The 15,708-nt window shown below is 29.2% G+C and overlaps 2 pseudogenes; one reads left to right on the forward strand and one right to left on the reverse strand.

The window, feature by feature from the left end:
- The first annotated feature begins 879 nt into the window (after positions 1-879).
- LOC113857639 lies at positions 880-8,704 on the forward strand (annotated as a pseudogene).
- Positions 8,705-8,820: 116 nt separating this feature from the next.
- On the reverse strand, positions 8,821-14,321 carry LOC113857646 (annotated as a pseudogene).
- Between the last annotated feature and the right edge of the window lie 1,387 nt (positions 14,322-15,708).

The raw sequence follows: 15,708 nt of genomic DNA on the forward strand, positions 1-15,708 counted from the left end.
CATAGCCTAAGTATGTTTGGCTATAATGTATGTGTCCTGCATTATTAGGGATCTAATTTAGAGAAAGTAATGAGCAAATGAGAGAGTGGCTAAGAGTAAGAAAGATAGAGGGAGAAAGAGGTTGAAAATGATTAAGGTGAGAAGAGAAGTTTCCATGAGAATGAATAAGAAGGATGAATAGTTGAAAGGTTTTAAGAGTAAGAGACTAAAATGCTAGTCAATAACAATCTCTAGTACTAAAATGTTCGACGAGTGATAATTTTAAGAACTAAAATGAAATAAAAATATATATCATACTACATATGACGTTATTTTTGCTACATAATTAATCACACTCAATATTCTGTTACTATCTATTAATGGTGTTTGTGTCTAGGGACTTAAATGCGTGACGGAGATGGAAGTTACGGACTAATGTGACATTTTTAAAATTTCAGTGACTAAAATGCTTGAAGCTTATTATTTTAGGGACTAAAATGAGAGTTTAGTCTATAATTTATTATTATTTTTATTAATTTTTAGTAGGTTGGCCATTAATCCAATGACCTTATCACATCCCCTTTTTGGAAGGCATCTATGACATACTTTCCACTTAAAACCTATATGAACTTTAGGCATTTAAAAGGATTAAAATTTTATTTCGGACGATTAAAGAAAAATAAAACTCATATTTCGGGACCTCAAGAATCATCATAAAAATGTTTGTATATAAATATATAATCATCCTTTACTAAAATTAACCAGAGTTGTTCAATGTAGAGCTCAAAGATACATATTTACAATTCAATAATTACATATATTAAAAACTGTAGTTAAATAGTTTAAATTCACTGTTCAGACCTAGACTAACAAAATGAATAAATCTATAATTTTTTCAAAATGTCCCGCTTACAAGTTAAAACTACCCATGAGTATGGCTTAGAAGAACACAGAACCACAACCATTCTTCCATGTACCCTTGAAGTGAAAATATATGTATTAGAATATGCTAACACATGCACATTTGGCGGCTAAGTTCATGTAAATTCTACGGTAAGAGACACATGAATACATAGAAGGTCACTTCCATGTTTGTTTTTACCTAAGCAGTACTTAATTGGAGTTAATAGAAGGTCACTTGGATCCAAATCACACATGGGGAGTACTTAATTGGAGTTGGGAGCTATGACATGACTGGTCCTGCTGCTGATGTGAACATGATGGGTTATGCAAACATTCAACAAAACACAGCCGGTATTCATTTCAGGCTACGAGCTAGAACTTTCATTGTTGCTGAGAGCCTTCAAGGGCCAAGGTTTGCTTTTGTTAATCTTGATACAGGAATGGCATCACAGCTTCTTACTATTAAGGTGCTTGAGAGACTTCAATCAAGGTACAAAACTTTGGACTCTGTTCAATAGAAACATTTGGAATTATTTTATGCACCAAATACATCAATTAATTGGATGGTTGGTATATCAAAATTGACTTGGTTATCAACTTGGTCGAAAACCAATTGAAATATCTCTCCGCTTCTGTAACTAAGGTCTGTATTTATAACTGAAAAATAACAGTACTTTTGCTGTATGGTTAACTATTTTGAAGGTTTGGAAATTTGTATACTGAAGAAAATGTGGCAATAAGTGGGACACATACACATGCAGGCCCTGGCGGTTACTTGCAATACGTGCTTTACTCTTTGACTTCTCTGGGATTTGTGAAACAATCATTTGATACCATTGCTAATGCAGTAGAACAAAGCATTATTCAAGCGCACATCAACCTCAAGCCTGGTTCCATTTTTAAGAACATAGGTAAAATATCTCAGTTCGCCAAGCATAGCCTGGATCTTGAAATTCTAATGCATTGTTTTGTTTGTTCCTGTAGGAGATGTGGTAGATGCAGGTATAAACAGGAGTCCAAGTGCATATCTGCAAAACCCTGCAGAGGAGAGAGGAAGATACTCCACCAATGTTGACACACAAATGATCCTTTTGAGGTTTGTGGATGGAGCAAGCGGTAAAAATATTGGAGCATTCAACTGGTTTGCTACTCATGGGACCTCCATGAGCAGAGAAAACAAGCTTATTAGCGGAGATAACAAGGGTGCTGCTGCAAGACTTTTTGAAGATTGGTTTGCTTCTCAAAATAAATCTTCATCCTCATACACCAATTCCACAGCACCAGGTGCTTTCAATTTTTCAGCTAATTATATTTACTTCTTTTAAACATAGTGTTATTCATACCCGTGTTTTTAAAAACATACATACTTTTGTTATTTTTATATTCGATCACAAGTACAATATAATATAAACAGAGGTTAAGGAAAGTAGGTACAATTTCAATAAATAAAAAGTTACAAGTAATTAAAATGCTTCTAATACATTCTTTGTTATCATTTAATGATTCTTACTTTTAGTTTAATATTTTTTTCTTATACTTTTATAGTTTCAATAAATTTTAATCAACAATTAAAAGTGTTTTAAAAAAATATATATTTCTAACACTTTTCAAAGTATAAATATAATTAACATTACAAGGTATGTTTGGGACGGACCTTTTAGAACAAACTTACAAAAAGGAGGGAGGAAAAAATATATCATTTATAATGACAAATACATTATTACTACATTAAGATTATGTTAATATATCAATTTATAAATTTAATTTTTTAAAAATATTAAATTTTAAATATATTTATTCAAAATATAAATTTTGTCTTCATTTTCTCTCCCTCCCAAAACTTCTTTTTTCAAACAACCCCTAAAAGAAGTCTATAATTAATCTTAAAATTTATATTAATATTAATGTTAACAATCAAATTTAGCTATCAATCAAGGACCATCGACTAAAAAGATTTGAATAATGATAGCTTATGGTAAAGCGAATAAATTAAGAGTCAGTTGAGACAAATTAGTTAATTTGACTACTAGTTGAGAGAGTGGTTAACTAGCATCCAAACCTAATGATTAACCAACGTGACATTTTAGAATTTTAAATATGATAGTTGATAGTTTGAAAAGTAAAAATAAGATGGTTTAGTATCTCCTTAGAAATAAGCACAGAATTCAAACTTACATTCTTTACTCGAATACAATCTTTACTTTCAATTGTACTTAATCAAGAGTTTTTTTTAATATCTTGAAAATTACTGAAGAATAGATCTTTTCCTTTGGCATAATCATCTAATATCTTTAAATGGAATCATTTGTATTCAATAATGTCAATCCATATCAATTGACACATTCAAATACATAACTCTTTTTAATATACCTATGCAACTTAAACTTAACCGAACAACCAACAATTTATACTTTGTATTATGAGCATAAATATGTTTGACTCAAAAACAGTTCTCTAATGTAATGCCATAGCTAAAGAATAAAGAGATGATTGAATTTCCTAAATTTTTGTTTGAATTAATTTTATGAGGTGATCAATATTATGAATAATGATGGATGAGGCAGATATTGGCCAACTAGTGAAGAAAGCACAATCAATTAAAGCCACGGAAGGAGAGAATTGCAACCAACAAACAAGTCAAGCATCCAAAGTGAGGAAGAATGATGGATCCTTATTTATTGGAGCATTTTGCCAATCAAATGTTGGGGATGTGTCACCAAATGTTTTAGGAGCATTTTGCATTGACACTGGAAAATCTTTTGACTTCAACCATTCTTCATGCAATGGCAATGACCAACTTTGTGTTGGCAGAGGACCCGGGTAATTAGTCTCCTATTCAAAGATGGAGTCCATACATGCTTGTTTCACATGAAATCACATACACTTAAATAGTAATATGTCATGAATACTACTTGTATCGAACTCATTCATGTTAGACACTATTGATACTCAAATATTTCTTCTAGCCACATATATTTTGCTTTTACTTTTGTGTTATAAGATTTTGTATATATTCAAATTGAAATGCTATTATAATTTGATAAGTTGTAACACTATATTATATCTCTCGTTTTACATAAATGATGAGTAAGATTGTTAAAATATTTTAGTTGAATAGTTAAAAATGATAGTTGAATAAGCTTGGTAAGACACCAATTCTTGACAAGGGAAGAGGAATTGATAGCTTGCTTACTTCTTCTTACTTTTACAATGTGATATCATGCCTATTTATAGGCATCCTCCACCATTATAATTGGGTGGTTTAAAATTATAATAATATTTACAATTCTATAACTATGATTTCTAGAATTATCTTGTAACTAGAAAATACAAATAGATTTTTCTAAATTGTTTCTAATATTTTTCTTCACTATTCTAGAAATATATATCATGTTCTAATACTTTTCCTTAATGCAAATTTCTGTAACTCTAAGTATTTTGCACAACTATTCAAATTTTGGTCTTGGTAGTACTTCAGTGAAAATATCTTTAACTTGATCTTTAGTTGTGTAGTATTTGAGCTTGATTTCTTTAATACCTTTTGCTTCCATGATAAACTAGTATTTAATTGCTATATGTTTTGTTTTATTATGATGTACTAGATTATTTATCACTAGGCTTTTTTTTTTTTTTACTCTCATTTCTTCAAGTATTTTTCGTTACCATATTGCATGACTTGTAGTCTTAGTAGCTGCCATGTATTCTACTTTTACTGTTGATTGTGCAACTTATGCTTGCTTCTTTGAAGTCTAAGAGATTGTTTCTGATCCTAGTGAAAAAAACATACCTAAACATGCTTTTCATATCGTTGATCGATCCTGCCTAGTCATTGCCAGTGCAGTTAAGTGATTTGGAGTTACTCATGATTTTGTACCATACTCCTTTGTGACTTATAAATATCTTAGAATTATTTTTGTTGTACCAAAGTGGATTTAGCTCAGGCTTTGCATGAATCTTGAAAGAAGACTTAATTATACATTATGTTTGGTCGTGTAGCTGTGAGATATAATAAGCTTCCAATCAAAATTTTGTAGCATGATGATCAACTTCTAATGCTCCATTTTTCTTTAATTTCTCATTTGTCACTGGTAGATTGCCAACAATCTTACAACCATTCATTTTGAATTTCTTAATTAGTACTTTAACGTATTTCTTTTCTGAGATAAAGATTCATTCTTTCTTTTGTTTTACCTAGACACCTAGCAAGTAGTTTATCAAGGCAAGGTCAATCATTTTAAAGGTCTTTATCATATCTTCATATTATTCCATGTGCAGATAAGATCATTTACATGCAAGGAGACTATGAGTATGTCACACTATCCTTGAAACTTGGTGTATAAAGTCAGTTCACTTTTGCTCCTCCTAAATCCTTGGTCCATGAAGTATTGATCAATTCTGTTGTACCATGCACGTGGAGCTTGCTTCAATCCATATAGGGCCTATTTTAGTCTTAGTACTTTACCTTCATTACTTTTCCTGACGAAACTTTGTGGTTGCTTTACATAAATATCTTCTTGAAGAATACCATAAAGAAAGAAATTTTACATCTAGTTAGTAAATGTTTCATCTTTTTTGTGTAGCAAGAGCAATTATAGTTCTTATAATATCTAAGCAAGTAATTGCAGTAAATATCTCATTGTAATAAATTCTAAGTTACTATGAGTATTCTTTAGCTACCAACCTTGCCTTTTACTTTTGTATGGTATCATGGGAATTAAACTTAATCTTGTTGACTCATTTTTATCTCTTCTTCCATTGTTTTGACCCATACGTTTGTTTTTATACTACTTCAAAACTTTTAGATTTGGTTATGAACATGTTACAAGTTTCATATATATCCACCAAAGATTTAAATTGTCTCAAAGTAGATTCTGGTGAGAAAATTTGTTTTTTTGAGAGTGAAAAACTACTATTTAAAACTTGTTCAATTTCTTGAGATTGTTGCATTCGTATAAAAATATATTTTTCTACTTTTTCGTCTTTCTAATTCCAAGCAACATTCGTCAACCTCAACATCTCAATTAATAATGAGATTTTTATTTTGTAAATTATAAATTCGATATCTCTTAAATTGTGTATGTGGTAATTTTGAAATTATTTTTGTATCTCAGTTTTTCTATATTGTTTTTAATATTTTTTTTAGACTATTCAAATTTGTGTATGTTCTAATAAGCAGGTACCCAGATGAAATATCAAGCACAAAAATCATAGGTGAAAGACAATTCAAAACTGCTGTGGAACTGTTTGAGTCTGCTTCAGAGAAAGTGACAGGGAAGATTGATTATCGCCATGTGTATCTGAATTTTACAGACATTGAAGTTGAATTGAACAGCAACAACGCTGTTAAAACATGTCCTGCAGCACTTGGTTGGTTTTGCAGCAGGCACTACAGATGGGCCAGGTGCTTTTGGGTTTCAGCAAGGTGACACAAAGGTATTTGTCGTTTTAATCATGCTTTGCATTATAAATACTTCCCCAGAAATGAGTAGCAGCAATGTAAAACACTTTAAGTTGTTTTTCTTTGGGCAATTTTTAACGTGTTTTAATGATATAAAATATAAATTTATATATAATAAATTTTTATTAGAAAATTATAAAATATTATAAAATTTAATGCATTAATTATATTAAATATTATAATTTATAATAATAATATATTATTTATTAATTTTTTATTATGTGCTTTTAGGTATGAATTAAAAAATTACTTTTTAAAACTAACACTCAACCACTCATTCTTAAGCATTTTAAGTTATTTGAATAAATTGTATAATAAATTTTATGACAAAATCTTCCGTTAAAATAAAAATTATTATTGTATAAATCACATTTTTAAAATCTTACGGACAACCTTATACACCGGAATTCACTTAATATAGTCACCAGGAGTAGTTAAGTAGCCTTACCTCCCTACGTAAAACCCATATTTTTGAAATTTGAGCCCATGTCTTCTAAATCACAAGACAAGTAAATCCTTACTATTACACTAAGGTACATTAAAATTGTTTAGTATTTCATGATATACATTACGCTTAACATCATAGAACTTTTTAAAACATATAAAAATAACAATTATTTTTAATTTTTCCTTATTGTTATTCAATTTTTATAAGATTTAAACAAATAGTTAAGATAAATAATAGTTAAAATTTAACAGCTAGATCAATAAATAATTACATAGTATGAGAATAGTAAGTCTTATATGGTTGTAAAACCTCTCTCTTTCTCTAATTGTTATAGTTTAATGGTTACCCATTATTCTATTTCTTTAGTTTATATTGTATGCTACTAACTAAATCCCCCTGTGAAGATTAATCCTTTTTGGAAAAGGATGAGGGATTTGCTGAAAGAACCAAGTCAATATCAAGTGCACTGCCAAAACCCAAAGCCAGGTTTGTTAAGCACTGGAGAAATGTTTGATCCTTATCCTTGGGCGGTAAGACTACACTTAAGCACTTATCAGCTATTTTTGTAAGCGAAGATAACAACATGCATTAATAATGTTGTGGATAATGTTACAGCCAGCCATTGTTCCAATTCAAATCCTAAGATTGGGAAATTTGATTATTCTTTCTGTACCAGGAGGTTTGTATTCTTGCCACTAACAAATCGTCAATTGAATAGGAAATACACTCGCTATTTGTATGAGTAAACAGTTGTGAAGTGAAGAATTAAGCACAAACACATGCTCTAACCCTTTGGGTATTACAGAGTTCACAACAATGTCTGGCAGAAGGCTAAGAGAGGCAGTGAAGGAGACACTAGTATCTAGCAGTAATGGAGAATTCAATGATGAAACACAAGTGGTTATAGCAGGACTCACAAATACTTACTCAATATATTGCTACTTTTGAAGAATACCAGCAGCAACGGTATTAGGTATGACTGAATAGAAGAGGATAGCAAGTCATTTAGTTATTATAATCCTATTAATCATATTTGACAGAAGTAATTGATGTACAGGAATATCTACCTTCTTTAACTTCAAGTGTGGCAAGAAGCTAACTTAAATTAAGGGAAAGCATTACAAGATTTAAATATATTTCTATTTTATCTAAATATAATTAATTTTATTTGTATCTTTTAATTTCCTTATGTTAGTTTCAGTTTTCATAAATCTTTTTCCAGCACTTTCTTTATTAGCCTGATGAAATATATTCTGGTGCCTGGCAAAAGCAAGCAGCACATGCTACCCTAGCTTTTAGACTTTACCTTTGAGACAAGATAAATCTAGATTTTTTCTAATAAGTGATAATAAAATACGCAGGCTGCTTCAACACTGTATGGTCCTCACACATTATCTGCATACATCCAAGAATTTAAGAAACTAGCACAAGCAATGGCTAAAGGAGAGAAGATCACTGCGAAAGGTCCTTCACCACCAGATCTTTCATCTGTACAACTAAGTCTCTTACTTGATCCCTTTGGAGATTCACCTCCAAAAGGAATCAAATTTGGTGACATAAAGGAAGACATAACCTTTCTAAAAAGAGGCTATTTTAAAAAGGGAGATACACCAAGTGCTACATGCTGGAGTGCTAATCCAAGACATGACCTTCTAACAGAAGGCACATTTGCTGTAGTGGAGAGGCTTCAAGGGGAAAAGTGGATTGCTGTTTATGATGATGATGATTTAAGCTTGTTTTTCAAGTGGAAAGTAGATAATAGCTCCTTCCCTGGCTTAGCTACCATAGAATGGGAAATACCAAATGATGCTATTTCTGGAGTATACAGACTAAGACACTATGGAGCGACAAAGATCACCATTCTCTCCCCTATTAATTACTTTACTGGTGCTTCAAGTGCATTTGTAGTGCAATAGAATAGAACCTTTGATTTATTGAATGTTTTAATCAAATACAAATGAACATAGCACAGTCCAATATTTTACATGTTCATTGTCATGATTCAAGCGCTGGAATTACACAACGTACTCATTTATCCATCCAAATCACACATCGAAGAATAAAAAGCTTTATTGATGTCCTTAAACTCCATCTCATGAGTGACAAATTCATCCAGCTGCAGTTCCTGTCAAATGGAGCAAGCAAAGTTAAAATGAACTAGAAATGTCTCAAAAGATTTGATATTTCATTATTTTGTCAATACTAATTTTACATAATTATTACTACTTTGAGGCTCTTCCCATCATGAAGGACCTCATGCGAACTGAGGCTTAACCTGGCTCCTGGCTTGTCAACTCCTAAAACAATTGTTTTCCCCCAACCCTGCAGGTAAAAATAAGTACTGATTGTGAAACTCATTATTGGCAAATTTTCAATCAAGGCTGTTTCTATCTGACTGAATAGTCCTTTCTCATAAAGTATATGGAATATCAATTAATTTGGTAAAAACTAAGCCCGTGTTTGGAAACATATTGTACTGGACAGGGAACTGCTCGGTATAACGGAAACTTTGTCAGAATTTAAAAGTAATTAACCCAATTAAGGATAATAATCAAAATATTATTTACTTTAAGAAAAAGGCTAAAATCAAGGTTGACTCAGCAGGCCCATTAGCCTATTATAATGTCTATAAAAGGAAGGTAGGAAGTACAGGTAAAAAGTTAACTTTTCATTATTAAATACCATTTATTACTCAGGACCGAATCATGATTTCAGCATTTGAGTGTCTTTTGCAGGTACCCTCCTCACGTCAGCGACAGTCAGCAGGACGTCATAGTTTCAGAGCAGAGACTTGAAGATTAATGTTTCTCCAGTAGAAACACATATTATTGTGGAAAATACAACTCTTCAAGAGTTGACAAAAAATAAATGATTTTTTCTCTAAAATAAACTTAAGCAAACGTGCACTACGAACTTACTACTTTTAGTGGCCTCTCAAGCTTTGAAAGTGGTGCGATTGATCAAAATCCTAATTTTAGTTATAGATTTGTTCACATTATCACTCGCTGCCTATATATGACTGCGCAAGGATGTATTAGTAAAGTTTTGAGAGAGAGACATATACCTTTCTACAAGATGCATATGCTTCATGGACCAATGATGACATACCAACGCATTCAAAGCAATAATCTGCTCCCCCATTAGTTATCTCTATGATAACCTGCTTGGCAACCACATTTGAATATAGTTTGTTACACAATCTTTTAAGACATTGAATTCATGAATATATATGCTTACAGTAGTTACAATTTTTTTTTAATTTTTCATTTTATTTCATGAAAAAAGAAAACATTATATCTACTTCCCTTGGCAACAAGAAGGGAATTTAAAGACTTATGAGCACAACATCAATTAAAATAAAGATTGAAGCCCACAAAAGCTTAGACCTGGCTCACAGGTTTGTTCCCACATTCTCCGGCATGGACAAACTCTGTGACTCCAAATTTATTAAAAGAGAAGAACAAACCTGAAATCAAATTTAGAATTCTTGCATAATTAGAGCATCAAAAGAAATCATAAAATATATATGATAGAAACTGGAATCATATGAGTGAAATTATAGTCATAAAACCAGAATTTCCCACTTCTGAGCTGATATTAAATTGATATCACTATCAAAAAGACGATATTCCCTTACTTTCAATTATTATACACCTTTGTAGTAAGAATGTGGCTAACTATATTATCTAATGGTTGATATGATGTATTAACGGTGCATAACCTGTTTCAAATTTATCTGGGTTGACATCCACGCCTATAATCCTAGTTGCTCCACAAAGTCTAGCTCCATTAGTCAGAGATGACAATGGGCAAAGTACTCAATAGATACCCGCAAAATTTATCCATAATAGATAGAATATTTACCCAATATATAGGTACGGGTATGGGTATCTAAGTACCCACCTTGGCCTATACCCGCATATATATGTATATATATATATATATATATATATATATATATATATATCTGTATGTGTGTGTGCTTGAACTTTATTCTACAATTATATATTGAATATAAAATTAATATAAAAATATATTTAATAATAAAGTAAACCAAAAAATTTATTTTGGTTTATATTTTTAATAGAAAAATTTATTTACTATTTTATATCATTTAATTAGGCTAATACAATTTAATTATTACATAATTAATATGAGATTGACTTTATTTAAAATATTATTTATATATGACACACATAAAATATTTTTCACACAAATATTTTTGTTAATAAAATCATATTGATGTTTAAATCATAAAGTGAATGATAAATAATAAATATATTGTAAATATTTTATAAATTTTACAATCACCTACTATTACCGTAAACTTATTATTTATTAATAATATTTAAATTTTATTTTTATATTTAAATTTAAAATAATATTTTTCTATTCAACATATGTATTACAAGCATAACTATAATCTATTGAATCTAAATAATATTATTCTTACTATTTATTCACGTTCAAAGAAGTTTTTGAAAAGATATAAATATAAAAAATTATTGTTAATTTTTATTTGTTATTTTTTTCAGATAAAAGTATAATTTTTTAATATACACATATATTTCTTTATTATAAAATTTTATTGTGACGATTTATCTTTTATTCAAATTCTTTCTTTTAAAATTTATATACATTATAAATATTTAATTCATTAAAATAATTTTTTAAAAATTTGTATTTTTGATAAAATACTTTCGTATAGTATATGAGTTAAAAATACTAGTATTAATATATATATATATATATATATATATTAATTATATTATATTAATTAAATCTATTATTTTTCTTACAATTTCAAATTCAAAAGTTAAAAAGAATATTTTATGTATCCACTTTCTATTATTAGCATTAAACTTCTCTATTCTAACTCTATTCTTATTCTCAATGTCTATCTCATTAAAACTTAACAACTATGAAACGTTATTCATTAGAGTTAATTGTCAATGTCGTCATAAGAGGTCACTAAGTGATCCCATACGAAGAGACAACTATTGTGTAGATTTAGTTCGTTGTCATTTTGATATTGTTAATCGATCAAATATCATACAAAATAAGATTATCATTGACAAATAACTTGTGTGTTTACTTTTGTTTATTGTTTCTAAAATTTTAGTTTAGAAAATTATTATATTAAGATATATTTAGCATTTATGATCTTTGAATATTTATTTTTTTATCTATGTTTGTATCTTGTTCGGCAACTACATATTGATTTTTTGTATTATTATGGTACTTATGTGAAACTATATAAACATATTTTTCTTTATAAATATTTTTTCTCAAACAAGTATGGGTAATGGGTACAAGATGGGTATGCGGGTACCTAGAGAGTATAGATACCGGGATTAATATTCATACTCACACAAGTATAGGGATGGGTACTATAGTACCCTACCCATACCCTACCCATTGCCATCGTCCCTACCCTCAGCAATCTATGAAGCCAATGAATTGCAACAAGCATTTCAGTATACAGATAACCAAGGCACAAAAAAAGTATATTCAGAGTCCATACTGCACATCCAATAGATCCCAGCCCAAAAATAGCTACAGTTGATCCCGGTTCCACACCTGCAGTTCTCCAAGCAGCACCTACCCCTGTAAATGGAAGCCTTTATCAAGATTTCAAAACATTGAATCAAATGAATGTTGTTACCTTGTAGTATAAGACAAACTTGTATTTATTCACAATCACAACCAAGTAATTTGATCATGATTTAGAATAAAATAAAATGCTAGCTACATACTCTTTGAAATACACCTGAGGTCGGCTACATGGACACCATTAATGTCATTAAAAACTAAATTTTCAAAAATCTAGTTATTCAATTAAATCAATAAGGAAAAAAATATGTTAGAATAAACATTGCACTTCTCTACATTTTTTAGTTAGTGTTTGCATTGTTAAGGAAATTACCTGTTGAAACACCACAACCGAGAAGACATGCCCTTTCAGGAGGAACTTCTGGGTCAATTTTTATTACATTGACGATGTCCACCACAGTAAACTGACTGAAACTTGAAATAAACATGAAATGGTATATGATTTCCCTATTTTGGTCAGTGAATCTTGTAGAACCATCTCTATGCATCCAAGGAGACACCTTGAAAGGGAAATTAGTACAACGGTTGCTCTTGCTTGATTTGCAATCTACACACTCCCCACAATCTGGTAGGAAAATTGGAATAACCATATCTTCTTTTTTAAACTTCACTTAAATCCTTCCCTACACTTTCCACAACCCTATAATCACATAAAAATTGTCCATAATCTGCTCCCACAGTCTTCAATTTTTTAATTATGTACAAGGCAGCAAATAATTTACATGTAACATAAGACAAGACAAATGAAGAAACATGTATAGTCACAGAATTACATAATAAAAATTAGGAACATAACCTCAAATTCAATATATAAATTCATAATAAAAATTCAAAAAACACAAATTCATGCTATTACATTTCAGACCCATCACATGATGCAATAGAGACATCTTGGTTGGGGTAGTTACTTGTTGCTACAACCCACAAGTGCAATTTAAAATATTGAACTATGCGTTGTTAATTTAATTAATTTTAAAAATTATTACCTTTGTTACTAATATTCTCAAAGAGATTTTGAAAAAAAAAATATTTTCAAGAATTAGACTAAATTTGGATAATCTTCTAAAGTTCTTATAGGAGAAAAAAATATAAAAAGATAAAATGCTTTTAACTTTTTAGAAAAATTTTATTATTTTTTGTATTGATTTTCTTTTATAAACACTTGTTCATAAAACTGGGCCTTAATCTACTGTTGAACACCCCAGAATTTAACGCACAGAACGTTTATACTAATGCATGAAGTTCATACTGGAAACTTTTCTATTTTGACCACAGAGAGAAAATTTTCAGTAAATAAAACTATAATAAAAATAGGTAAAATTAGGAAACTCACCCAACTGCCTCATGACCTAGAATTCTTGGAAACAAGCCAGGAGGGTCCTTCAAAACATACAAAAAAGCATTACTAACATTAAATTACACGAAAACAAAAGAATAAAGAATAATAAATTACAAAATAATAATAATAATAATAATAATAATAATACAAGTCTAAAGATAAATAATAATAATAATAATAAAATTTTGATTAAAAATTAGAATACAAAAAATGCTATTGTATGATTTCTAATACATTATATATCTTATAGTTTTAATAAAAAGTTTACTATAGATAAATTTTTATTACGTATTTTCAGATATGCATAAATAATAATAAATAGACCTGCATCTTCCAAAAAGCGAGGTCGCTGTGGCAGAGAGAAGTGCATATAATACGAATCCGAACCTCTGGCTCACCAGCTCTTCTAGCAACCGCAGCTTAAGTTTTGCAATTAAAAATTAATCAAACTTCATAACAATGAGAATTAGTAACAAAGAAATATTAATGGAAGAAACATACATTATTAGGATTCAGCATGACCTACCTTTGCATCTTATCGGTCGTCCTTCATTGGTCGAAGGTGGGTTATTATCTTCCATGGCGAAGTAGTAAGCAGTGTGGGTCTCTCTGAAATACAATTTATTAATGGCAGTGTAGAAAGAAGTTGAGAATAGAAAATTAACTGAGCAGTTATACTGAAATTCATATCTTCTTTTAGAAAACCCATCCTCCATAAGTATGTGACACGTAATGTCTAACTTTTTTTAAAAATTAAATAAGTTACCTGTCATTATTACAACAAGGAAATAAATATTAAAATAAATTTATTATTTAGATCATTAAAACTAAAAAATTAAAAAAATTCTTCACTATATTTAAAAAAATAAATAGTGTAAAAAGAAATTAAATTATATTAAACATTATTAAATAAATTGATTAAATTTAATTTTTTGTCATTTTATTTTCTAAGATTATTTTAAATTTAAATTTATTTTAATGAAAAAATGAGAAGTAATTGTTTTAGAATAAAAAGATTTGATTTTTCATACAAAATGTTAAAAATTTGGAAACATTATTTTAGAATAAAATGAGAACGAATTTAAAGTAATTATTTTAAAAAATTATTTCAATATAAAAAGGAAAAGATTCAAAGACATTATTTTAGAATAAAAAATTGAGGTAATTAATTTAAAAGAAAAGGGGAAATTTTTGAAAAATTATTTTAGAATAAAACTAGAAAAATTCAAATATATTATTTTAGAATCCAAAGTAATTATTTTAAGAAATTATTTAAGAAATTATTTCTAAATGAAAAGGGAAAGATTTAAAGACAATATCTAGAATAAAAAGGAAAAAGTTTTGATGTAATAATTTTGGAATAAAAAGAAAAATGATTTGAAGAAATTATTTTACCTCGATAAGTTCACATTTTGACTGTTGTTTAGTTGTTGTTTTTTGTTGTCCTCTTGTAGTGAACTCTCTTTATTGTATGCTTGAGGACTAGATATTTTATTTTTTTATTTTTGTAACTTGGGTGTAGTGTACTTTGTTTTTGCACTCCGATAGTTGTGGATTGCATCTTAAGACTCTTGGATAATTCATAATTACTTTTGATAATTATGATATTTGTTGATATGACCAAGTTTATGTTATCAATTATCTTTTGATTTTGTTTTGAATGACATTAAATAGGTAAGAAATTGATTATTTAATACATGTACGTAGTGAATGTGAACTCTATGGGTTTGTGGTTGCACATTAAGTGTATCCTATCCCTAAGAAAGTTTTAGTTGAAGTGAGAAATTATATATTACATTTCAAATTATTAGTAATTGGCTCATGAGCAGGTGAAAAAGATTGGAGTCCACTTCGAATTATTGTTTATCAAGTGCACGAAGAATCAAGTTTTATGTTATGACCACGTGTCACTTAAAGTATATACATTAAATAGCAAATATGTCAATACTCAAGAATGATAGTAATACC

This window comes from Abrus precatorius, unplaced genomic scaffold (genome assembly GCF_003935025.1).
Source record: "Abrus precatorius isolate BTA unplaced genomic scaffold, Abrus_2018 Scaffold1, whole genome shotgun sequence".
In the NCBI taxonomy this organism is placed as follows: Eukaryota; Viridiplantae; Streptophyta; class Magnoliopsida; order Fabales; family Fabaceae; genus Abrus; species Abrus precatorius.